We start from the raw sequence: 25,991 nt of genomic DNA, 5'->3' as shown, positions 1-25,991 counted from the left end.
TCAAAGTTTCTAGATCTTTTTCTTGAAGATTAGGGTGAAGTCTGCGGAGTACATGCAGTTTGCAATACGCACTTCATGCCACATTACTGATCTGAGGCTTTAATGATAAAGAAGAATCTACCATCACACCTAGATTACAGGTCTGAGTCAGGATTGGAATTGTAAAACCACCTACAGTCAGAGAACTAGGGAAAACTGAAGATGGATAGCGAACTAAATAAATAATTTCAGACTTACCCGTATTCAAAGATAACTTATTGACTGTGAGACAATCCTTTAGGGTTATTAAACATTTGGAGATTTTGTTCAAAGTATCTTTAAAAGACCCCCTAATAGGAACATAAAATTGGATATTGTCTGCCTAAAGATGCTATCCAACATTAAGACTTGCTAAAACTTAGCAAATTGGTGCACTATAGATGTTTGAACAAGGAGGCTGACAACTTAGACCCCTGGGGAACGCCAGTATTGAGGAAAACACATCAGACTGCTGCCCAGATGATGAAATATACTGGATCCTATTTGATTTAAAAAAAAAAAAAAAAAAGATAATTGCAAAACAGATTTATTAAAACCCAACCAGTCTGTAGCCCTCCAAGAACTAGAATTGTCCACCCCTGGTCTAGACTCTATAGCATTGCGCCAGGAGTGAAATTGGGTAGACTAGATGGGCCTTACATCCTTTGTCTGTCTATTGTCATAGTCTGTGTCTGTGTTTCTAAAGACCCACTGTTTGCCACTCTCTGAGGATGCTGAAACATCCTTTGGTTGAATACAGTCTGGCAGGTTCTTATGGATTTAAAAAGTGACATTGTATGTTTTATGCTGTTTGAGGTCACATACTAAGGAAAATCTAACTTTAAAATGGAAAGTATCCAGTCATTTTGTTCCAAAATCTGTTCAAGTTAGATTATGGCACTGAAAGACATTTTTTTCATATTCATTATATTTTCTGGTGCAGATTCATTGATGATTGGTATGACCAATGCCAACAGTAAAGATTACATTTTGGTTAATGCAGAGCAGCTACTTTCCCAAAACTAAATTGATTTTTTTTTTTTTAATGACAGAGCATAAATTAGTCGTACAATTTGTAATCCAAAGTTCATGAACCTATTACACTGTATGAAGAGGTTTGGCACTCTGGAGTGTTCTTGAATCACTAGGAATGTGGTTAGGTTGATCTATTTATTAAACATCTATCAGAAAGGAAACAGATGTCAGTTATATGTCTGCAATATGAAAAACAGAAGTAGCTCATAACAGCTAGCATAGAATTTAAAATTGACGTTGTTCAAGTTTCACCACTTTGCTGCTGCAGTGAGATATCTACCATAAACTTTGTGTGAACTTTGTCCTTAAGTAAATGATCAAACCATGCAACAAAGGCACGAGCTGTGGGAGCATCAAAGAAAGCTTGGGCCCATCTATTCAGAGAGACTTTAATGCTAGTTTTCATTGTCCACAAAGTGCATATAAGTCTTCCGAACTCTTTAATTTATGTTATTGATGGGGACCTGTCACATGCACTCAATCTTTTTTGTTCTTGCACATATCAGCCTGCCTTTGGGCAAAGACCATGATACCAGCATTATTTAAATACAGATGAGAAGTCGTCCTGCTCGCTGCACTTTTGTTCCCGTGCGGTACTGAAGCAAGATCAGAATAAGCGCACACTTCTTTTTAAAATCCTTTCTAATCAAATCGGTGAAAATAGCTGACAAAAAGCATTAAAACTAGAGTTGGCCCCCATTGCTCAGACCATAATGATACACACCATATAGCACGGGAGATTTGAGATTGGGTCCCTGTCTGTTAGAGATGACTGGACCTGGGGGCACCGCTGAGGGAGGGAAGGGTGATAGCTTCTGCTACTGTAGTGGCTCCTGCCAGCCAACGAACAGCACTAACAATGTGCCTCAGAGGAAGCAGTACTAATTCAGCCCTCGGGCCAGCCAGAGAGCCCTAAACCACCTGGGCAAGCAGTATTAGGGGAGAGGGAAATGGCACAGACTGCTGGGAGAAAAAAAATGTATTAAAACTAATATCACTCTCGCTGTTGAATTCTGAAAGTTAAAGGTCAATTGCTTTCTATTCAGGCATCAGATGGAATGAATAATAGCATAGCTGCAATGATTCTGCACCTGTTTACCATTTTTCAAATCTTAAATTTGATGTTGTTCAATCCACTTTAGCTTTGATATAAATAGCGTACATTATTCCTCTATTTGCTATGCCTCTTAAAATAGCAACATGCCCCTTTTGTTAGAATAAGACCTGGGCTGATTGAAATCTAGGGATCCATGAATCATTGACGTGACTGTGATCTCTCATGGAATTTCCCCTAGCCTGCACCCTGCTCTCTCCCTCTGGGGTATAAGCTCGGAGGAGCCCATCCCTGTCTTTGCACCCTCCTCTTTAGCTAGCAGGCAGGAGGGGGAGCGTGTATGGTCCGAGGGATCCATTCCCCATGTGCAAAGACAGAGAAAGAGGTGCTCTCTCCTTGCAAGCAGAAGAAAAATTTGACACCCCCCCCCCCCCTCCCCAAGCTCTGAAAATATAAACCAAACATAAGATTTGCCATATTGGGTCAGATCAAAGATCCATCAAGCCTAGTATCCTATTTGCAACAGTGGCCAATCCAGGTCACAAGTACCTGGCAGGATCCCAAAAGGTAAATAGATTCCATACTAATCATCCAAGGGATAAACAGTGGATTTTCCCAAGTTCACGGTTTGCATTTCCAGTAATCTTTCAGTCCTGGATTGTTTAATCTTCTGGCCTTCCATTCAAAGAAGACCAGATTAATAATAAAAAAAAAATTACAGGTTCATTTTTCCTTAGAACTACAAGTATACATCAGACATGCACATTAATATAAACGGGCAAATACCAGAAGATATGCGCATGGCTGGGCCATGCGTACGCCAAGAGTATTTTCAAAATGACCCAGCCATGCGCGTACCTCCCAGTGGGACAGATTTTATAAATCTGCACACACGCGTACTTTTGTTCGCGCACCAGGTGCGAACAAGAGTACGCGGGATTTCAATAGATACGCGCGTAGCCGCTAAAATCCGGGGTCGGTGCGCACAAGGCTGCCCAAAATCGGCAGCCTGCGCACGCCGAGCCGCGCAGCCTGCCTCCGTTCCCTCCGAGGCTGCTCCAAAATCGGAGCGGCCTCGGAGGGAACTTTCCTTCGCCCTCCCCCCACCTCCCCGGCCCTATCTAAACCTCCCCCCTACCTCTATCACGAAAGTTACGCCTGCTCGAAGCAGGCGTAACTTTGCGCGCGCCGGGCCGGCTGCCGCGCTCCATGTTCCGGTCCGGGGGCTGGTCCAGGGGCCGCTTTCACGCCCCCGGGCCGGAACCACGCCCCCGAAATGCTGCGTCACTCCCGGCGCAAACCCAGGGACTTACGCGCATCCCGGGGCTTGTGCGCGCCGCCGAGCCTATGCAAAATAGGCTCGGCGCATGCAGGGGGGGTTTGGGGTAGGTTTTCGGGGGGTACACGCGTACCCCTTTGAAAATCTACCCCACTATGCGCAGAAGTGCCAGGGCCTTTAAAAAGGGGCGGGGAAGGGGCCATTAGACCTTGTCCTGGGGGAAGTGCGTGCCGGCAGCCGGCCAACATGCAGAACTTACTGCTGCTCCTGGGGAAAGGGAGGAGGGATAGAGAACTGGGGTAGGCCAGATTGTGTCGCTGCACGTTTTTTACTAAAATTCCCCCCCCCCCTTTGTGCGCCCGACTGGGCACCTGCACGCCCATGCGCGTCAATATAAAAGTGGGCACACGTGCACGGGTATGAGATTTTATAACATGCATGCGCATTGGCGCATGCATGTTATAAAATCGGTGCATCCATGTGGGTGTGCGCGGCTTTTAAAATTTACCCCAAAGTTAGCAAATGCCTATACTAGGAATGTGCATTTGTTCTTAACAAATGCAACAAATGAGGTCATTTTTGGTTCGTTCCAGCCTCCTACAAAAAACCCTGAATTTTCAGATTTGTGACTTTTTTTTTTTTTTTTTAAATGGACTTCTGGTAGCTCTGGCTGGGTCTTTCTGGCCCAGAAAAATGCTTTAGCCTGGGCTGGAACCTGAGCCAGAGTTGGCACTCTCCCCCTGTGTAAAACTGCCGGGGCTGAGGCCAGAAAGCTCTCACCACAGTCTTCACATTACCCCTTCCCAGGTCCTGTTTGTAAAAGGGCAGGAACAATGCCCAGTTGCTCCTGCCTGGGCTCTGGTGCTTTAAAAATGACACCATCTGCGTGGAGGATGGTGCCAGAGTGACATCACTTCAGCACCTTCCTTCGGTGTGGCTGGCGCCATATTGATGTATGGCCACAGGAAATGTATGGCCATACATCAAAATGGCACCAGCTGCACCAATGGAAAGCACTGAAATGGCATCACTTTAGCACCATCCTCCAGGCCGTTGGTGCCATTTTTAAATCACTGGGACATGGGTAGTAATTGTTCCTGCTTTTTAACAAACAGGATCCGGGAAGGGGTAAATGGGGGGTAGGATGGGAGCTCCCCATCCTCAGCAATTTTACAGCGAGGGGAGGGCCCCTTGGTGCCAGGTCTGGATAGCTTTTTGAAAATATATAATCGGGGAAACACTACTATCCAATGACTCTGTATAAAAGAGCTAGTGTAAATCCAATTGTTATAGCAACAATTAAGTTAAACCTATCATTCAATTTCTGTTGTTCATTTTTACTAAAATTTTTAAAAAACACATTTTTTATTTTTAGAGAGGAAAGACCTCCGCACTGGCTGAAAACGTAACAGACTGAATTCAGTGCCAGTTGTTACAATCATGGGTCAGAAAACCTCTCTTTTTTTTTTTTATTTAAATTTTGAAAAATAATTCTTCAATTTAATAAAATCATTTTCCAAAGTTATGTCCTGAAGGTATTTCCTTACATATCCCACAGGATCACTGATATCCGATATTCAATTGTTTATGTGATAATGAAATTGCCCAATGAATATTTCATCTCAAGTGAATCAAAAATTGATTTATCCACTTATCTGTACTTTGCCCAACATAGGGTTTTCTTATATGTATCCCAAGTGGATTATCGCAATCTTAGTCTTGCCAAGTGATCATCTGAGCTAAGTCTAGCACAGAATGTTTTTTTTTTCTTCGTATCCTCAAACAGATTACAACAGTTGTGATCTTCTCATATACACGCCTGTGATCATCTCAATGTCGACGTTCGCTTATCGCTGCATCAGGGCAATCCATATCCAGAGATATAACATTTTTTCTTTTACAACATAATTGCACATCATATTCCATTTATTAAATACTCAATTTTTTTATCCTGCAGTAGCACATCTTTTCTCTTGATAGTTTTGGACTTCTAAAACAAACATGGCCGTATCCTATATTTAAAGCACCTAGAGATTCTAACATGTGCCAATCACAACAGACGTTTACGTTTTTTTTAAAAACCGTCATAACGTGCGCACTACTGTTGTCCAACCTAATTCTATCTTATTACGTGTAACATTGAACGTATTCATCCTCAAATTATATATATATATACTGGTGTGTGTATGTACGTATGTATATATATATATAAAAAAAATTTTGTCCAGTTATTAAGCTCAAATATTCCTTAATTTGTAAGGTTTGGTCCCAAATCAAACAAAGACCACATTTAAAGTGTCCCAAGATACTTTTGCCATCCACTGTACCTACTCCTCTTCTTTGGTCCAGCAACATTGTTGGACAAAAGATCTCTTTCAAATTCTTACTCCTTGAAAATGCCATACGACAATCTAAATCTTTCAATGCTGGTATCATTTTTATTATCTGCCAATGTTCCCAGATACTTCTAATGCACTCTCCATAGCAGGTCCAACTCATTGGAACACACTGCCACCTGACCTACGCCTCGAACCATGTATGAACAACTTCAAAAAAAAATTGAAAACATGGTTGTTCAAGCAAGCCTACCCACCCAGAATAAAATGCTACCACACAGTTTCCAAGAAATAGACCACTTTGCGTCTACTCTTTTCGCCTCATATTGAGGAACTATATTTTTTTATCCTCTCTCTTCTCACATTGAGGATCCATGTTATTGTTGTTATTTCTATTCTCTTCTACTTCTTGTTACCCCCCTCCCAGTTTTGATTTCCCTGTTAAAATGTAATTTCCTAGCTTAACCCGTTTGCTGTAAACCGGCATGATGTACACAACTACTGCCGGTATATAAAAATGTTTAAATAAATAAATAAATAAAATAAATAATGATTTTCCTTGATATTAGAGAATATTTCGATACACATGTGACCACATCAATATCAACACAATTCTTACTTGTTGCCAACAAAGCATCCATCTCTGTCATAGTATAGTGTTCTTTTAAAGGCATTTTAAATACATCTAGTCATATATCTGCTTTTAAAATGAGAGGCTATCAGTTCTTCTGATTTTTGTCTATAAATCGACTTAGCTGCACAATTTCGCCTATATCGCAAAAATTGGGAGACAGGTAGACTATTTTTTAAAGGCAAAGGGTGTGCACTACTGTAGTGTAGCTACACAAAAAGTGGAACTTATCTTTAATTTAACTATATGGGCTTCCATTCTGCAAAACTCAATGATGTGCAAAAAATTAGGCCTGAGAGTAATTTCTGTGGGACACAAGCAGGCTGGCCTGAACAGCTGCTTTGCAGTATGAGAAAATATGCAAATAGTCAAATATCTCCAGGTTTTCGGAAACTTTTATTCAGCTCAAGCATTCTGTGGAATTGATGTCCTAGCTAGTTTTTTATTGCCTTTAACAGCAAACATAATTGTAACCTAAATTGAACGTTTAAAAATATTTAAAAGAACAGTGGTTTCCCTTCAATGAGCAGACTTCATGTCTAACCAGGTGAGAGAGTCAAACCTAACTGGGCATTCATTACAAAAAAAAAAAGTGTAGTTTGGTGATAAAACAGCAGTGTGAAAATTTTGTTCCTCTAATCCTGGGTGCATGCACCTTAGGCCCAAAACAAAGAGCAACCTGCGACAGCAACAAGCCCTCCATGCTATGAAAGGGGAAGAGAAACCAACTACTCCAAGCAGGCAAAGTGAATTTCCAAATACTTAGAATTGCCTTTCTTAGAAATAAATACCTGTACTGTAATTTATAGAGGGGGAGCAACAGGGGTTTGTCATGTTAATATGATCCTGAAAAGTGGAATTCAGTCACCGCCTAGTGGACAAACAAATAACATAGCAGGACACACGTTTAGTAGTGGCTTGATTAAAACTCATTGTACAAGACAAAAACCATATGATGTAACACTGAATGCATTTAACATTGTTGTACGTTCTGCTCTAGAGCCAGCCCACTACTGTGAGCAGGCATGTGCAGGACCTGGGTTCAATTCCCAGTTCAGCTCTTGTATTCCCTGGGCTGGCTGTGTCTAGGGATGCTGCGGAGGCAGCACTCACAGCCCCTGGGGGAGGGAGTGTCCATCATTGAGCCACATCAGCAGGGATGTAGAAGAAGCTGTGGCTTGTGGTCCCTGACAGAGGCTTGTCACTGAGGTTTCTGGGTGGAGTTGGGTAGCTGTCAGTACAGGCTCTTGGCGTCTTAGCCCAAGCCCAAAGATGCAGGAGGACATTGCAAAGCACAAAAATAAAGACACACACATTGTCATGCATATTCAGCGAGATAAGTCTGCCACTGAATAAACTCAGCTAAAATCATCCAGATAACCGGATTGAATGCAACTGGTTAGATTTAAAGTTATCTAGGTATATGTACTTGATTAAATTTAATCTTAACCGGCTAAATTCAAAATATAGTCTGTTAAATATATTTTTTTAAATCCTTCTGGGCCAGCAGGTCTGATTCCCCACCACCCTCACGGAAAGGGTGGTGGATACCTGGAACGCCCTTCCGGAGGAAGTGGTGAAGACCAAAACTGTGAAGGATTTCAAAGGGGCGTGGGATAAATACTGTGGATCCATAAAGTCTAGAGGATGTGAATGAAGACAAGAGGCATGGGGGTGGCTTGAGGGAATGTTGGCATGGCTACTACCTGGAGATGAATATCCTTATTCAATAATGCGACTCCAACATTGCTCTATGCTTCAACGGCAAGAAGAAATGTGGAAAAAAGGATTTGCAACCACATAAAAGCAGGGGAGTAGCTTGCTTGTTACGGCGGTTACTACCCCAAAACAAAAAAATACCTGATACTTCACTTTCAACGCAAATCCAGCATAGCTCTCTGCTTCAACGGCAGGGGAGGAAATTTTGTCAATTCACGCATATCCAGCATAGCCCTCTGCTTCAATGGCAGGGGAGCAAGTCTGATATTTCATTTTCAAAGCAAAGCCAGCATTGCTCTCTGTTTCAACGGCAGGGGAGCAAGTCTGATATTTCACTTTCAAAGTAAAGCCAGCATGGCTCTCTGCTTCAACGGCAGGAGGGAATGAAGAAAGGTGGATCTATATTCAGGCAACACTCAACAAGGACTAAATTACATAGTCTGAACAAACAGATAAGCATGGGTGTAGCTTGCTTATTGTGGTGGTTAATACCCCTGACTAATTAAGCTATTTCACTTAGATGCAGTACCAACACTGCTCTCTACATTAATGGCGGGGGTGGAAGGGAAATAGAATTTAAAAAAAGGTTACTAAGAGCCAAGAGAAACAGTTAAGTATGTGAAAGGAAAAAAAGTGCAAAAGCTTGCTGGGCAGACTGGATGGGCCGTTTGGTCTTCTTCTCTATAAAAATCCTCAACCTCATATGCACTGATTCTGTGTGTGGATAAGTGCAAATCCCTCCCAAAACCTGCCCTGGAGACTGTGGGCCAGATTTTAAATGCCCTGCGCACGTAAATCCGGCCAGATTTATGTGCGCAGGGCCCTCGCGCGCCGGCGCGCCTATTTTGCATAGGCCACCGGTGCGCACACAGCCCCAGTACGTGCGTAAGTCCCGGGGCTTCGTAAAAGGGGCGGGGAGGGTGTGTGTCAGAGGGCGGTTCGGGGCGGGCCCGGGGGTGTGGTCGAGGCCTCCAGACCAGTCCCCGGGTCGGGTGATGGCGCGCCAGCAGCCCACTGGTGCACGCAGATTTACACCTGCTTTCAGCAGGTGTAAATCTGCCAACAAAAGGTAGGGGCTCGGCGCGTGCAGGTTGCACAAATGTGCACCCCCTTGCGCACGCCGACCCCGGATCTTACCCTCTGCCAGGCCTGCAAGCTCCCAAGGCCAACAACAAGATGATGTTGGAATGTGAATCGTCCTCCGACCATTCCGAGCCCTTTCGGACCTGCCGCTTGGATCGGCATGGAGCAGCAGGCCTGGCCTGAGGACAAGGGCTGACGGGCCTTGACATGAAGACATAACACCAAGGTCAATGCTACGGCATCGCAGACGAAGACATGACACCAAGGCTGATGCGGATGGCATCAGAGACGAGGGCTGGCATAAGACATGACACCAAGGCTGATGCAAAGACATCACGGACCAATGGTCGATGCAACGGCATCCCGGACCAGGGTCGATGCAACGACATCAGGAACAGGAAGTTAACGTGATACCAAGACTGATGCAACGGCATCCGGGACAAGACGAGCAACTTGATGAAGTCCAGATTAGAGATTGAGCAGAAGGACATTGGCACTATCTCTCAGGGCGCCCTACACAGTCCACCAGCAGGACTGGTTGCGGACCACCCTGTCCCACTACGCGCCCTACACAGCCCGAGGAGGCTGGTCACGGACCATGTTCTACTCTAGTACAATTTTGTTAATTATGTTCTTATTGTTGGCTGTACAAGGTTTAGTTAAATTATGTTCTTATTGTTTGATGTAATTTCCAACTGTTGGTTCACTGTAAACCGAACCGATATGTACTTGTACATGATCTTCGGTATAGAAAAGTATTTAAATAAATAAATAAAATGTTGAGAAGGGGACGAGCGCAGGGAAGAATCCAGTCAAGGTGGGACTCCGACGACGAAGCCAGATGTCATCCAGAGTTCCACAAAGGCTGGTAGGACATAACGGCTCAGGAGCACAGGAACGAATTCCACCTGTAGGCAACTCCACGCTCTGGAAAGACGTCATCCGAGAGAGCATGGTCTGACAGGACCAGAAGGCTCAGGATCGCTGAAGCGAACACCAAGAAGGGCAGGACACCAGGAGACAAAACACCAGGACACCTGGACGAGGACCTCAGGCATGAAGACTTGACTTAACATGACATGAAGAGACGAAATGAAGAGGAGCTCCACGAAGAAGACCTCACGGAGCTCTGGTAGGCAGGAGCCTCCAGAGTGAAGTAACTCCGATGCAAGGCAAACACTGAAGTGATGGAGCAGCCCTTTATAGGGCTGGAGCAGGAAGTCCAATCAGAGGTGGGGCCAGCACACTTCCTGTGTCTGGCCCTTTAAATATTGAAGAGAGACTGGCGCCGGGGCCTAAGGGGAAGGAAGCAGGAACTGTGCAGGACCATGGACAGCGGCCTGCACAGACGTCAGCGTCAGAGGCAGCAGGGCTGGGCCTGAACTCAGACCCCGATGATGGCAGCAGCTCCAGCCGCCAAATCGAGCCCGGGGATGCAGCCTCCAGCCTCGGAGGATGTTGAAGATGTCGATGGCGGCTCCCGCCGCGAAGATGGACAGGAAAGTCTGCGGTTCCGGCCGCGGTGAAGCGGAACAGGAAGGGCGGCCTCCGAGCCGCAGGAAGAACTCAAGTCCGCGGCTCCAGCTGCGCTGAAGGCCCGACTCTGGCGGCGTTCATGCCGCGTCGGGCAGGCAGGAGAAACGAGGTGAGCAGAGCCTGCTCGCGGGGGAGCCCGCGGGCAGGGTCCATGACACAATATAAGCCATTGAATTGCCCATAGGATTTACCTGCCCAACTGCTCCTTACGTGCATAAATGGCTTTTGAAAATTGCTACGATAGTATGTTACATTTACTTGTGTAAATCCTTATAAAATTACCTCCTATGTTTTCAGTTACAGAAATGAGTAAAATTCAAGTTAATTTAAGACTGCTCAATAATCTAGACCAAGATTGCTCAACTTATTAACTTTGCACTACCATTTTCTTTAATGAGATCATTTCTATCTCCTTTCTTTTATGGTCATAACATATTATTTCTTATATATTTTTAAATAAAGCAAGCATCTTTTATTATTGTTACATCTGATCCTGCTTATAAAACATCTTTCTCCAAGTTTACGTTTCAGCTTGTATGTGCTGTTTTCATGCTTTACAACTATCAGGGTTTTGCCTGCATGAGATTTGTTTACTTAGGGCCTGATACACTAAAAGGTTAATTTTAAAAGCCAGGTGTCTGCCAAAATCAGGAGATGTTCATGCATCTAGCACAACCACATGTCCAGCTGATTTTATAAGCTGCCTACATGCGTGCACAAGTACCAATGCACAAATATCTCACATCGGGGGAAATAAAGGGGCATTCCGGGACGAGGCCATAAGAGATGTGCACAAGTAGTTTCGTGCCTGGATGCACCCGGGTATGTTTGAGCACAAATTTTACTTCTGCTATGGGAAAGGTGCAAGTGTTTATAAAACTATTTCCAGGCATCTATGAAGTTTTTGAGGGGTCTGCAAGCTAAAGAACCAAGGGGGTTTGGAAGACCTGGCTCTAGACTGGGCGAACCGGTAGATGAGCTGGTAAAACTGATCATGGCCAGGACGTGCATCTGTTATAAAATTCCCTCACTTGTGCGTCCCAAAATTGACTTTGGCAGCTGTGCGTGCAGAAGCTTAAAATTAGGAACACACAAAGGGCTATTTTAAAACATGTACGCATATGTGCGCACAGGATATAAAATTGCTGTGCATCTGGTCATGCACCCATATAAACATGTATATGTGCGCCCACATGCCATTTGAACGCTACCTTCCCTGGAGGTAATTTTCAAAGGAGTTGTGTGTAGTAGCATATATTGCAATCTGGCCCTGGTGGCCACTAGATGGTGCAGTGATATCAGAAATAGTAGTGGAGCAGCTTATGCGGTTAAAATGGGGAACTTTCCAGCTAATGAAGGTTAATCTGGCATGCAAAGGGGTGTGGGCGATGTTTGAATGGCAGTGTGGCCCTGCCCCTAAAGGGGAATGAACAATTGATTAGTATAAAAGAGGTGTTCCACATAGGTTGGTTTCTAAGGGGGGGGGTTTTTGAGGAAAGGGTCTCTGGAGGGTCCAAGCAACTAGAGAGGGATTAGGCATTACCCAGTGTGGTGCCACAGGGGCTAGGAGAGATGCTGGAGGAGAAAGGGAAGCTGGGGTGTGATGACAAGCCCTCAAAGAGTATAAGGAGAAAGAAAGAGTCTGAGGAGACCCTAAGGCTGGAGGAGCTGAATTCTGGAGTAAATGAGAGGAGTTACAGTGGAGTCCTGCAGGACCCGTGTGGAGTTCCAGTGCAGGACTGGGGAACGGCATCTGCCTAGGGAAGGGGGGTGCGTTACCTTAGAGCCATTCTGTGTGCTGTGTGAGTAACTGGGCTGTGAGAAGAAAAATTGATAAAGAGACTTTGGAGATGAGGAATTGGGAAAGAGATTTTCTTTTTTTGTCTGGGCTCACAGAGGACCTGGTACAAAAAAAAAAGAAGAGTGGTTGGAAGAGAGTGGCCACGCGTATCTTATAAAATCCGGGGTCTGCGCGCGCAAGGGGGTGCACATTTGTGCAACCTGTGCGCGCCGAGCCCAGTGCGTGCTGCCTGTTCCCTCCGAGGCCGCTCCGATTTCCGATTCCTTTGAGCAACTAAAATGGTCAACTATGGAACAACTCCATATTTCTGATCGAGGAGGAGATCTTCAATATCAACTCAATTATCGGGAACAATGGTGGATATTCAAATTGTCCACCCAAACACCCCATGGTATGAATGATAGTGTTGAATGGCCATCCCTCATTTAAAATGATGAAAGCAGGTGATTGGTCAGTACCACATTAGGCTCTTTGTGATTGGTTGTGACTGAAGTGAGTTGAAACATATAAAAAAAAAAAAAAAAAATCTAAATGGAGGATCCTTGATGGAAACGCTGTACCTGAGAATAGGACACAGATCAACGCCATACTGCAAGGGACCGTATGTAATAATGAACTAACTAATATTTAAAGCATAAGGTGAACATTGAATGGGATATGAGAGAGAAATTACCATATTGTGTGTTGTAGAAAATTGTGAATCATCACCGTACGCCCCTGAGGAAGTATCAAAACGAAACACGAGCCGTGTTGGGCAGAGCGGCGGCTCTTGGGCAGAGCGGCGGCTCTTATGGCATCAAGCCGGTTTCAAAAAAACAAGGATAGAGCGGCGGCTCCTGGGCCGAGTTCCAGGGTAGAGCGGCGGCTCTTCACAACATTTAGCCGGTTCAAAAAGAAGGCAAAGAAAAGCTTTGGTTCCCAAACAAATCTCGGGTTTAAGATAAGTGTCCTATATAATCTAAAAATATTACATATATAAAAAAAAATTGCAAATAAGCAACCTGTGAATGGAAATCGATGATTAAAAAGTTGATAAAACAGTCCAAATGAAATGGACTGTTCAAAGCTTTCACAAGTAAGCTTTTCAAAGCAATACAATGTATGAGATTTCCATTTACATAAATTCAGAATTTAGTTTCCACATATTGAATGGTTAAGTAGGTGACATAGCCAAACACTTTAAACACGAATATCTTCTTGTAGGTACAATAAAATTCTGAATTAATCAATTCTAATTACCTCAGTTCTATCAAATTTCTGACCTGTATAAATAGTTGAATGTCACTTTTTTATCCCATGCAACAAAAAAAACATATTCAGGCCAGCATCAGGGTTTGTCTTTTGACTAATGGAGATTTATCCTTATGCATAAGTTTTTGCATATCTTTAAATTTTGCAGAATAGTGATCAAATGACTTTGTCCTCAAGTTTCACAGCTTGAACCATTGTTGCTTTGTCATTTTACTTTTCCCGTATTATGCTTTTATATTATTCACAATTTAAAATGTAATATTTAGAAATAAAATGCTGTTAACATTGTGTCTTTAATAGCAGTGATGCTAGAGAGAAACCAAATCAAGAACTATTACAAAACAGAAATAAAGATGTCTAGAAATGCACTCCTGGAGGTAAGCAAAATTGCTTTTCCACACAGTCCACTGAACAGCTCAGTCAGAGGCACTGCCGGGCTTAATGTGAGGAAATTAGCCACACAGTGATGAATAAGATTAGAAGTGAAGTGCTCAAGAGGATACATACTCTCCAAAAAATGACAACTAAAACAATTACTAATTTAAGTAATGCAATTATTCAATGTAATAGAAGGCTTTGTCACGTCTGCCAATAACATTTAATGTTTTTGTGTCTTTCAAGTAATTTAGAAATTCTGTCATTAATAGCTAATGTTAGAGTTCATACAATGGAAATAAATCATTAATTGAATAATTAATTACTCACTTTGATTAACTATAGGATTCACATGCAAGGGAGAGGACATGAATCTTGTGACAGGATCCGAAAAGAGTGCAAACTGGTAAGATAAAGCAGTATTGGCAAGTCAAATCCAGACAGAGAATATAACAATAGACAAACCTTTATCAACAGCTATGGCTAGATTATGTTTTAGGCCAAAAAGATGACAGATTTTAGGCCAGCAGAGAGAAAAGAAAAGGCAATGCACTAGATCGGACAGGTAGGAGTATGTAGATTGAGGATTTTGAAAACAAGGCACTTGCTTTGGAACTAAACTCTGAACAGGATAGAGAGATCATAAAGACCTTTGAGGAATGGATTGAGTTGATCCTAATCTTTGAAATGGTTAAGGAGGCAAGTTGCCATAGGTGATTGCACCAGAAGCCATTTGGTCTACTGTTACCATCTTGTCAAGTTCAGTGATTTATGTTATTAAATACTAGGGATGTGCAGCCAAAAAAATGTCATGTTGTCAATTCATGTTGGTTTTTAATTTTTCCCATTTTCTTTTTGCTTTGTTTCATTCATTTTTTAATGCACAAGACATTTTTTTTTGTCTGTGCACTAACTTCCAATTAGTGTGCACAGGGATGGTAACTTTCAAACTGTCGCGGCTAGGTCAGCCCACGCCCCGGTACGTGGATATTTTATAACATGTGCGAGAATGTTATAAAATAGCCTGGTCGAACGCACGTGTGGGTGCGCACATGTCCACAAAAATGCTGCTTCTACCGCATAAATTGGGATTTTAAAAGGGGTGCGTGCCACGCTAATTCCCAGTTTTACCAGTTAGTCCTCAGGTCGCACAGTTGAGCGAGGTCCTCCAAACGCCTCTAGTTTAATAGCCTTCACTGCCCCCCAGTTAGCCCTGACCCTTAACCTTGCAAATCTGCCATTTTCTTTTCTTTTTTTAACTTGCGTCATCCATAGCAGAAATAACGTTACGCGGCAGGGGGCTTCAGTGCGCACTTGGTCACATCAGTATTTATGCGCACATCTTAGGTTCACACCCAGAAACGCCCACATCCCACCCCTTTTTCAAAACTTTAGAGAGGTCGTGCTGCGGGAGATATGTGCGCATCTCGGCGGCTTTTAAAATCTGTTCTGTGCATGTGAGACCAGCTTCTTCACACATCCCCTAATTAATGCATGCATCAGGCTTTTAAAGTTCACCTCTAATTCAAAATAGTGTGCACTAATATTTGCTGGTAGATTTTAAGAACCCTATGCGCCCCAAAGCCGGGAGATACGTGCCTGACTCGGCCTAGCACTCACCGCATAGATTTTAAAACCTACACGGGTATGAGTGTACCTCCCAGTACACGCATATAAGTTTTTTCATCAAAAGGGTGGGGTATGGGCATGATCTGGGTGGGACATGGGTAGGCCGGAACTGCACCTTGAAGTCCCCTACTGCGTAATTTTATTTCTGCTATGGATGGCATGTAAGTCATGTAACAAAAAAGAAGAGGCTAGTCAGCAGGGTTTTAAGGCTCAAGGCTAATGGGGTAAAAAGGAGGCAAGTTAGCTAGAGGATTTAGGAAGTCCTCTCCTTTACTGGGGCGAACTGGGAACAAACTGGAGAAACAGGTAATTGTGTTGGTGAGCACAGCTATAAAATTCCCCCCACTTAAGCGCTCGAGTCACCAGATGTGTGCAATATAAAATCATGCACACATACACACGTATAGCTGATTTAATGACGCACGCATGTATATGTGCGTTTATGTGTGTATGTTATAAAATCACCGAGTCCATGTATGTGTGCCAGCAATCACGCACACATGTGCGTCCTCGTACGGGTCTTAAATTTTACTTCTTACTGTGCACTAATTAAAATGAAACAAAAAAAATGCTCCACATCTATTACTTACTTGCTTCAAAGAATTTGCAGCTAAAATTCCAGTGCAACCCGAGAAGATCAGATGGTGTAACCCTCGATCAGATGGCGAAGTCTGGAAATTTAGAGCAATAAGTCTGCCCTTTGCAGGCTACAAGTTCAACTGTGCTCAAGGATCATGGCACCGAATATAATAACTAGAAATCCCAAAACATCAGGCAAGACAGCTGAATCTCAGGTTTTTAGGTGTTCCTTGACGAAGTGCAAAGTAAAAAACAGAATGGCTATTATGTGCGTTGTCTGTCCATCTGTATGTTTGCGACTGGATTTCAGTGCTGAAACTAGTAGCAGTGGTATGTTGGGCTTTTTGTCAAATGAACTGTTTGGTGTCCCAGTATGAATGCAGGGGGCTTGGGATCAGCTGAATCCTATATTTCCTTCATGGCACTGTCCAAGACAAGCATAGGATACACAGCCACCACACAGACACAAACAGAGCCTGGTCACACACTGAGGCAGAAGCATCGACAAAAACACCTGTTCCTAAATGACAGCAGCAGCAGAACATACACAAGCTGCTGGAAGGAGATGAAGGAAAATGCACATGTTCCCAGAGACAGCCTCTTCTGAATAAGAACTGTGGCAAGTTAAATGTAAGACAATGATAAGACAGGCTAAGAGAAAATTTGAAAAGAAGTTGGCCATAGAGGCAAAAACTCGCACTAAACTTTTTTTTTTTTTTTACATATGTCTGAAGCAAAAAGCCTGAAAGGGAGTTGGTTGGACCATTGGATGATCAAGTGGTTAAAGGGGCACTTAGAGAAGATAAGGCCATCACAGAAAAATTAAACTATTTCTTTGCTTCAGTGTTGACTGAAGAGGATGTTGAAGAGGTACCCGTTCCAGAGAAGATTTTCATGGGTGATGATTCAGATCAACTGAACCAAATGTGAACCTGGAAGATATGGTAGGCCTGACTGACAAACTTAAGAGTAGTAAATCAACTGGACCAGATGGTATACACCCCGGGGTTCTGAAAGAACTAAAAAATGAAATTTCAGACCTACTAGTAAAAATTTGTAATCTGTCATTAAAATCATCCAATGTACTTGAAGATCAAAAGATGACCAATATAACTCCGATATTTAAAAAGGGATCCAGGGGTGAGCCTGACTTCAGTGGCGGGAAAAATCATGGAAACTGTTTTATAAAGAGTAAAATTACAACACATATAGATACAGTTTGATGGGATACAGCCCCCATGGATTTACCAAGGAAAGTCTTGCCTCACAAATCTACATTTTTTTGAAAGGGTGAATAAACATGTGGACAAAGGTGAACCGGTAGATGTACTAGTATATTTGGATTTTTAGGAGGCATTCAACAAAGTCCTGCATGAGAGGCTTCTAAGAAAATTGAAAAGTCATGGGATAGAAGGTGATATCCTTTTGTGGATTGCAAGTTGGTTAAAAGAAACTGAGTAGGATTAAATTGTCTGTGTTCACAGTGGAAAAAGGTATACAGTGGAATTCCTCAGGGATCTGTACTTGGACCGGTGCTTTTTAATATATTTATAAATGATATGGAAAGTGGTTCAATGAGTGAAGTGATCAAATTTGCGGATGACACAAAATTATGCAGCGTAGTTAAATCCCAATGGATTGTGATGAATTGCAGGAGGACCTTGCGAGACTGGAAGATTGGGCTTCCAAATGTCAGATGAAATTTAACGTGGACAAGTGCAGAGTGATGCATATAGGGAAAATAACCCTTGCTGTAGTTACACAATGTTAGGTTCTGTCTTAGGAGTTACCACCCAGGAAAAAGATCGAGGCATCATAGTGGATAATACATTGAAATTGTCGGCCCAGTGTGCTGTGGCGATCAAAAAAGCAAACAGGAATTAAGAAGGGAATGGAAAATAAAACAGAGGATGTCATAATGCCTCTGTATTGCTCCATGGTGAGACCGCACCTTGAATACTGTGTGCAGTTCTGGTCACCGTATCTCAAAAAGGATATCGCTGCACTGGAGAAAGTGCAGAGAAGGGCAACCAAAATAAGGGGCATGGAACAGCTGCCCCATGAGGAAAGGCTAAAGAAGTTAGGGCTGTTCAGTTTGGAGAAGAGATGACTGCGGGGGGGATATGATAGTCTACAAAATACATTAACTTAAACAAGTTAATGTACATCAGTTATTTACTCTCTCAGATAACAGAAGGACCAGGGGGCACTACATGAAGTTAGCAAGTAGCTCATTTAAAACAAATCGAAGAAAAATCTTTTTTACTCAGCACATAGTTAAGCTCTGGAATTCATTGCCAGAGGATGTGGTTACAGCAGTTAGTGAAACTGGGTTTAAAAAAGGTTTGGATAAGTTCCAAGATGATAAATCCATAAACTGCTGTGACAGTAATTAATAAGCAATAGTAGATTGTGATCTATCTAATGTTTGGGTACTTGCCAGGTACTTGTGACTTGGATTGGCCACTGTTGGAAACAGGATACTGGGCATGACAGACCCTTGGTCTGACCCAGTATGGTCTATCTTATGTTCTTATGATCACAGCTGCGATGGGAAACATACTTTCGGAAAGACACAGGGCACTTAGAAGAAGAAGGGAAAAGAGCTTTCTTTTACGCAGGCTATTCCTTTCGTGTATGCATACATTCCAAGAAAGAAACCCTTTTATACTTGTTAAACTTCCCTAAATCCCTCCACCAGGGGAGATGCTGAAGAGGTACTTTCTTGAGGTCCTAGGAATACCATTGGAAGCAATCTACTGACTACCAGGGTTTATCATCACCCAGTGAAGAAGCACAGTACCCCAGGAGAAGGGGTAGCTGCTGAGGAACTATCCTTCAATATTTTAAATCTTAATGAAAACCTGAAGATATCACTGGAGGAAGAATCTATAAAAAATATTCTGGTAACCTTTGTTTTGCATCCAGATTGAAACTGAATTCTAAGACTTATCTTTTAACACAAGAATGATCTATTTTTGGATCATAAAGTTTGGGTGTTCCCCAATGTTTGCAAAGGGACACAGAATAAGAGGAAAATCTCTTTAAATGTCTCAGTAGGTATTGGTTCTTGGGACTGTTTTATTCTACATGCAAAAGATTGATGTGCAGGAACTGGGAGAAAGACCTCGGAGTAATAGTGTCCGATGATCTGAAGGTAGCAAAGTGATGTGACAAGGTAGTGGCTAAGACCAGAGGGATGCTGGGTTGCACAGACAGGTATAACCAGCAGAAAAAAGGAGATGCTAATGACCTGTACAGGACATTGTTCATGCCTCACCCATGGCCAGGTTTAGGCATAGGCAATATAGGCAATTGCCTAGGTCGCCAAATGTTGAGGATGCCCTAAAACTGGGATTCCCATTGCTGCTCTTTGATTTGCAAGGGCAAAACCTCCCTCTCCTGGTACTCTGCCTATGAAAACCACAATCTTAAATCCACCTGGAATACTGTATTCAATTCTGCAGACCATACCTCCAAAAGGATAAGTATGGCATGGAAGCAGTTCAGAGAGAGACAATCAAAATGGTTTGTACCGAAAGACATGAGATGAGACTGAAGGAACTAAATATATATACTCTGGAAGAGAGGAGAGACAGGGGACATACGATCCAGACTTTCAAAAACCTGAAAGGCATTAATGGGCACAAAAATCAACCCTTTTGCTGATAGAAAGGAAGTTGTAAAATTAGGGCCATGATATGAAATTCCAAGGAAGAAGACTCACGAACAATCTTGGGAAATATTTCTTCACGGGAAGGGTGGGGGATGCATGGAATACCCTCCCAGAAGAGGTGCTGAAGACAAAAATGGTAATGGAATTCAAAAGGGTGTGGGAGAAACACAGAGTAGCCTTATTGGCTACAAAATGGAAATGAAGAGAGATGAGAGCCTTTTTGTGTGAGGGAGAGGCACGTAAAAGCCTTTTACCTCCCCTGAAAAAATAAGAAACCTGTCAGCCACGGTAGAGCCTGGCACAGACTCAGAGCTCCTAGGACATTTCCAGGGTTACCAGAGCAAGTCAAAGCCCATAGGAACTTGGGGAGGGATTTTTCAAGTACCTGGGAAACAGGACCTGGGAAGGCCTAATGAACACATCTGAGAGGGAGGCAGGAAGAATGTCAGCAGTCAGAAGAGCCACAGCCTGATATTACAGAGGAGGGGAGACCATGGACATGGATATCAACTGCAGGTTCTGTCCCTGAATCCTTTCCTGAGGGCATATGAGGATTGATTTATTTTGGCCCTCTAAATCTGGGGCAAGACTAACACTTTTTTTTTTTTTAATTTTTTTTTTTCTTGAATATTTATTGCTGGAATTTTTCTTTCACCTGCAAGCAAGGCACAGGGCTGCAGGTTTGGCACAACAGTGGGGTTAAGGGGCTGGAACTCGTGTTGAATGTACAGTAGCAAGAAGTATTGCTTGGTTTATTTTGCTTTCCAAATTCCAGATTAGATCCATCATTTTTGCATAAATAGCGCCAGCGATTTAAAAAAAAAAAAAAAAAAAAGGCATGGTTAGGATAATTTTTGAGTTACTGCAACGCACGCTATTTTACTGCTTCGCATAGGTATTTTATCGCACCCTCAATTTTTTCACTTCGTAGCTTGCAAAGTGCCCAGTCAAGCATGTCCATGCTTTAGGCTGCTCCTGCCTAGAGAGAGAGACTTTTTATAAGGCTCTCATATTAGTCAACTATTTATACCACTTGTAGGAGGGTCAATTAGTAACTTGAGGTGAAGTTTTTGTGGTGATCTAGGGTTTGGGGGTTAAATTTTCCATGCACTGTCAGAGGTACGAACAGCACAGAACACAAACACATTGGTAAAGATTTGATGTGATTTGGAATGAGGAAAGTACACAATGTACTCTTGCCCTAGATTGATGCACCAAATCTTCACTAATGAATACTGTATTGTTCGTACCTCTAACTGTGCATGTAAAAGTGGCCCCCAAACCCTAGACCACCACCAAAACCTCACTTCAAGCTACTAGTTGATTCTCTCTCTCTCTCTCATTAAGTACTTTGGTAACAGATATATTTTTGGTCTCAGCTCAATAGAACAGAGAGGCATATTAAATCATAGGCATATGCATTCAGATGATTCAAATGTGAAAAACACAATAAATGACTCAATGTTTGTTTTGGTGTGGGTAAACTGAACCAAATTGGCATAGTATCCCCATAAAATCCAAATCTTTTTGGCTCATGTGATTTGGTCCCATTAAGGTCTATGACTATTTAGAATGTCGCAGGTTCTTCTTGTTTGTGATGCAAAGCAGTTAAGGATTTTCCTAGATAATAGAAAATCTTCTAATTTTGTGGTGGCTAGAATTTAGGCCCTAGGGTGGCTGAATGAGGAATGTTTATGCCTTTGTATAATTACTCAAATTAGTTACTAACTACCCTCTGGCAGGCTTGTTTTCCTTCTTTTTCTTAATTTCTTTCTCTGCTTCATGTGGTTTTCTGTAATTGGATTTCCTTCCCTTATTGGGAACTATATAGGGAGTTACATAAGGAATAATGTTTGGGATTATTGTATTTGTTTCCTTTTATGACTGAATTTCTACCATGTATACTTTGTTTCAAGATATTCTGGGAATGATTGTGAAAATATTAATATTACAAAAAAAAATGTAGCCTGCCCCTTCCCCAGCTCCCTCAGTCCTCTATAAGGGGGAAGTAAAGGAATTCTTTCCTTTCTGGAGGATAGAAACTGTAGTCAAGCCATCAGGATGAAGTACCATAAAACACTTAGGGGCGGATTTTAAAAGGCCCGCGCACGCCGGCGCGCGTAAAGCCCCGGGACGCGCGTAAGTCCCGGGGCTTTCGAAAAGGGGCGGGAGGGGGCGTTTCGGGGGCGTGCCCCGGCATTTCAGGGACGGGTCAGGGGGCGTGGCGCCGGTCTGGGGGCATGGTCGAGGCCTCCGGACCAGCCCCCGGGACCGGAGGATGGAGCGGGGCTGCCGGCGACGCGCGCAAAGTTAAGGGGGGGGTTTAGATAGGGGGGGGGGTTAGGTAAGGGAAGGGAGGGGAGGGGAAGGTGGGGGGAGGGCGAAGAAAAGTTCCCTCCGAGGCCGCTCCGAAATCGGAGCGGCCGCGGAGGGAACATGCAGCTCGCGCTGGGCTCGGCGCGTGCAGGTTGCACAAATGTGCACCCCCTTGCGCGCGCCGACCCCGGATTTTATAAGATACGCGCGGCTATGCGCGTATCTTATAAAATCCAGCGTACTTTTGTTCGCGCTCACGTATTTTTTAAAAATCTGCCCCTTAACCTCCCAAGGGAATTTCTCTAAAGGTAATTTCCTAGCACAACCCATATTATTCTTAATTACTGTTTGTTACCGAATCACAATGGCACCATCCATGTAAATTAGGATTGTCACTTTCTTTGATATAGGTGCCTTATTGTAAACCATTATGATGGTAAATAACTTAATGACGGTATATAAAAACTCTTAAATAAAATAAATAAATATACTTCAAGTATCTACTGTAGCCAGGGAAACAAAGTAATGAATGTCTAATCTTGGCATTACCCAGCAACATTTTGCATCAAGCAATCTTCATCCTGGGATATAATAAATTCCATTGTTCTTCGAGATTATTATAACCTATATAAAAGTAATTTAAATACAAGGAAAAAATATAAAGAAACCGAGAATGTAGATGTTCCTAATAAATGTAGGATATTCAGAGCATTCTATCACTTAGTTAAGCAGCCTAACTTAGAAACTCCAAATGACAGAGAAATGGTGATGTCTCTCAACAGAATATAAATAAGAATAAAATAAACTATATTTATTTAAAAATTCTTTTAACCCACAAGTTCTGTTTGGGAATTCACAGCATCTTACAAAAAGGTTATGTACACAGTACAGTTTTCATAAAATATTAAAAACAAAATACCATCAAATTAAATAATGCAGAAACATTCCAAATAAACAGAAAAGACCCAGTGTTGATTTTGATAGGTCAGTTCAAATAACATCTTTAGTGCTTTTTTAAATGTTCTTGAAGATGTGGCCGTATGTATTGATTCCAGAAGGTTATTCCATAAGCGTGGGCCGGCCACAGAAAATGCTCTGTTCCTAGTGATCTGTCAGTATCTCCAGTAGGTTTTTATCAACTGATCTCAGAATGTGTGCGGGTTTATAAAGTCTAAGGGTTGAGGCCAGCCAGGTAAAAGATTCATTGTTTAGCAATTTGTATATCATGCTAAGAACTTTGTATTTTGTCCTCCAGATGACAGGCAGCCAATATAAGTTCATAAGGGTGGGCATGATATGTTCTCTCAGCTTGCATCCTGTTAGTATTATTGTTGCAGAGTTCTGAATGATTTGTAAGGGGAGAACTGTAGAAAGTGGGAGTCCAAGGTAAAGTGAGTTGCAATACCCCAATGAATTGAGTATCTGTGCTTATAAGACAGAACAAAAATCCTGCAAATCTAATATGTGCAGTTTGTGGAAAGATAGCATCTGTGTGTTTGCTTTTTTTTTGACTGAGACAATGTTAGGAATTATTAGGAAGAGAGTGGTGAAAAAAACAGTGGATGTCATAATGCCTCTATTGCTTTATGGTGAGATCGCACCTTGAATACTGTGTGCAGTTCTGGTTGCCGCATCTCAAAAAAGAGATAGCTGCACTGGAGAAAGTACAGAGAAGGGCAACCAAAATAAGGGGCATGGAATGGCTCCCCTATGAAGAAAGGCTAAAGAGATAAGGGCTGTTCAGCTTGGAGAAGAGATGGCTGAGGGGGATATGACAGAAGTCTACAAAATCATGAAAGGACTTGAACGGGTCAATGTGAATTGGTTAATTACTCTCTAATAATAGGAGAACTAGGGGGCACTTCACGAAATTAGCAAGTAGCTCATGTAAAACAAATCAGAGAAAATTCTTTCACTCAATGCACAATTAAGCTCTGGAATTCATTGCCAGAGGATGTGGTTACAGCAGTTAGTATGACTGGGTTTAAAAAAGGTTTGGATAAGTTCCTGGAGAAGTCCATAAACTGCTATTAATCAATAAGGAATAGTAGCTTTGGATCTATTTAATGTTAGGTACTTGTGACTTGAACTGGCCACTGTTGGATACAGGATGCTGACCCAGTATGGCAATTTCTTATGTTCTTATTTATGACTTTTTATACAGATAACCATTTGCACATCGTATCGGTTTACTATTTGCATTATAGTAGCCAGGAAAAATTTATGGCCTTCATATTGAGCCCTCAACTTTGCTGGAAAAAGGAAAGCAAATCTAGTACCTTTTTAGATGTAACTCAGAGCATACTGGTGAGCACTCCTTTCTCTGAGTATTCACTTTTTCTAAGTAATTATTAAAAATCATTAATTTGTCCCTCATATTCCAGCTCACCTTTCAATCTTATAAGTTCTTAGCAGTTTCACTTTGTCTGTAAAATTAAAAATTATAGCAACTACTGCCTAGGTCTTCCCGCATTTTCCCTTAGCAAACCAATTCTGTGGCCCCGTTCACATCTTGCTGGCTCTGAAGCATGTCCATGCCCCAAAATTCTGGTAGCCATTTTTCAAAAAAGGCTTTACCAATTCAGGGAGTCTAATCACACACAAATTATTGTATCTTCCTCGGTGCTCATGATCTTCAACTTTTCCCATCAAAAAAACACATTTTTATTTTTGTTTTAAGACCTAAGTTGTTGATCCACTTTTACTCACTTCTGTTGCAAACCTCTATCCCGTGAGACTGCATTTCAAAACCTTCGCTTATCTCATCTATTGCAGATTGTAACTTACTGAGTTGATCTTACAAGGATATTTAATACTAATTTGTCTGACATTACCACCATAAGTTTCTCTGCTTCATTCTTTCCTGGCTCCATTGCCATTTTGCTCTGTTTGCTTAGTTTTTTTTTTATGGGTCACTCTCAAAACTTTTGTAATCTATGTCCATATATTTATTTTACAGCTAAAAACATATAAGAGAAGCTCTGAAGGAAAAACTGAAGGGTTCTTTCTGGAGCTAACACAACCCAGGTCTTCATAGTTGCATTGCATCGCCAGAAGTCTCATTAGGGAATCTTGGGGTCCCTACATAAAGCAAAAAAAAAAAAAAATTGACTGTCTCTCCAAATGCAACCATTGCATCTCCTGTGTCCAGTTCTGTCATTATTTTTTCTATGTAGTTGTTCCCATTGTTTGGAAAGTTCTACCACTGATGATCCAAATTTCACATTCTCTAGCCTTAAAATCTCAATGCTTAAGGCAACCTAGAAAGCAGAGTTGGTAGACCTATTTTAAGGTTACAACTTTAGGCATTTTCTTTCATGGCTTTATTCTGACTGTGAATCTTAGCTTCCTAACCTCTTTTGTGTAGAAGCAGTTTGGTAAAAAATATATATAATAAAGGGTCTAAATCTGAAATGAAGAAAAGATGATAGTCTTCCTTTATCTTGCATAATTAAATGCTATCATTGCCCAGCTAAAGAGCAAGCTGGAAAAGCAGTGCCTGTTTAAACCTTCCCTTAACTTCCTCGGTGGCCAAGATGGCTGCAAACTACACAGGTTTGCCGTATGTCACGTGACGCTTAGCCTGAGTGCGCAGGTTCAGTTTTGCAGCGTGGGGAACGAGATTCCCGAGACAGTGGTAAAGTAAAGTTGTCAGTGCGCATGCGTGTTACTG

The 25,991-nt window shown here is 42.3% G+C and overlaps 1 long non-coding RNA gene across 1 annotated transcript in view; it reads left to right on the top strand.

The window, feature by feature from the left end:
- The window catches only part of LOC115075483, a 52,576-nt gene extending 39,082 nt beyond the window's left edge, over positions 1-13,494 (top strand). Inside the window, exon 3 of the long non-coding RNA XR_003852527.1 lies at positions 13,183-13,494. This is a non-coding gene — a long non-coding RNA (uncharacterized LOC115075483). The remainder of the gene's footprint in view (positions 1-13,182) is intronic.
- Positions 13,495-25,991: the final 12,497 nt, after the last annotated feature.

The sequence above is a fragment of the Rhinatrema bivittatum genome, chromosome 13 (assembly GCF_901001135.1).
Source record: "Rhinatrema bivittatum chromosome 13, aRhiBiv1.1, whole genome shotgun sequence".
NCBI lineage: Eukaryota > Metazoa > Chordata > Amphibia > Gymnophiona > Rhinatrematidae > Rhinatrema > Rhinatrema bivittatum.
This window is presented reverse-complemented; position numbering and strand designations above follow the sequence as displayed.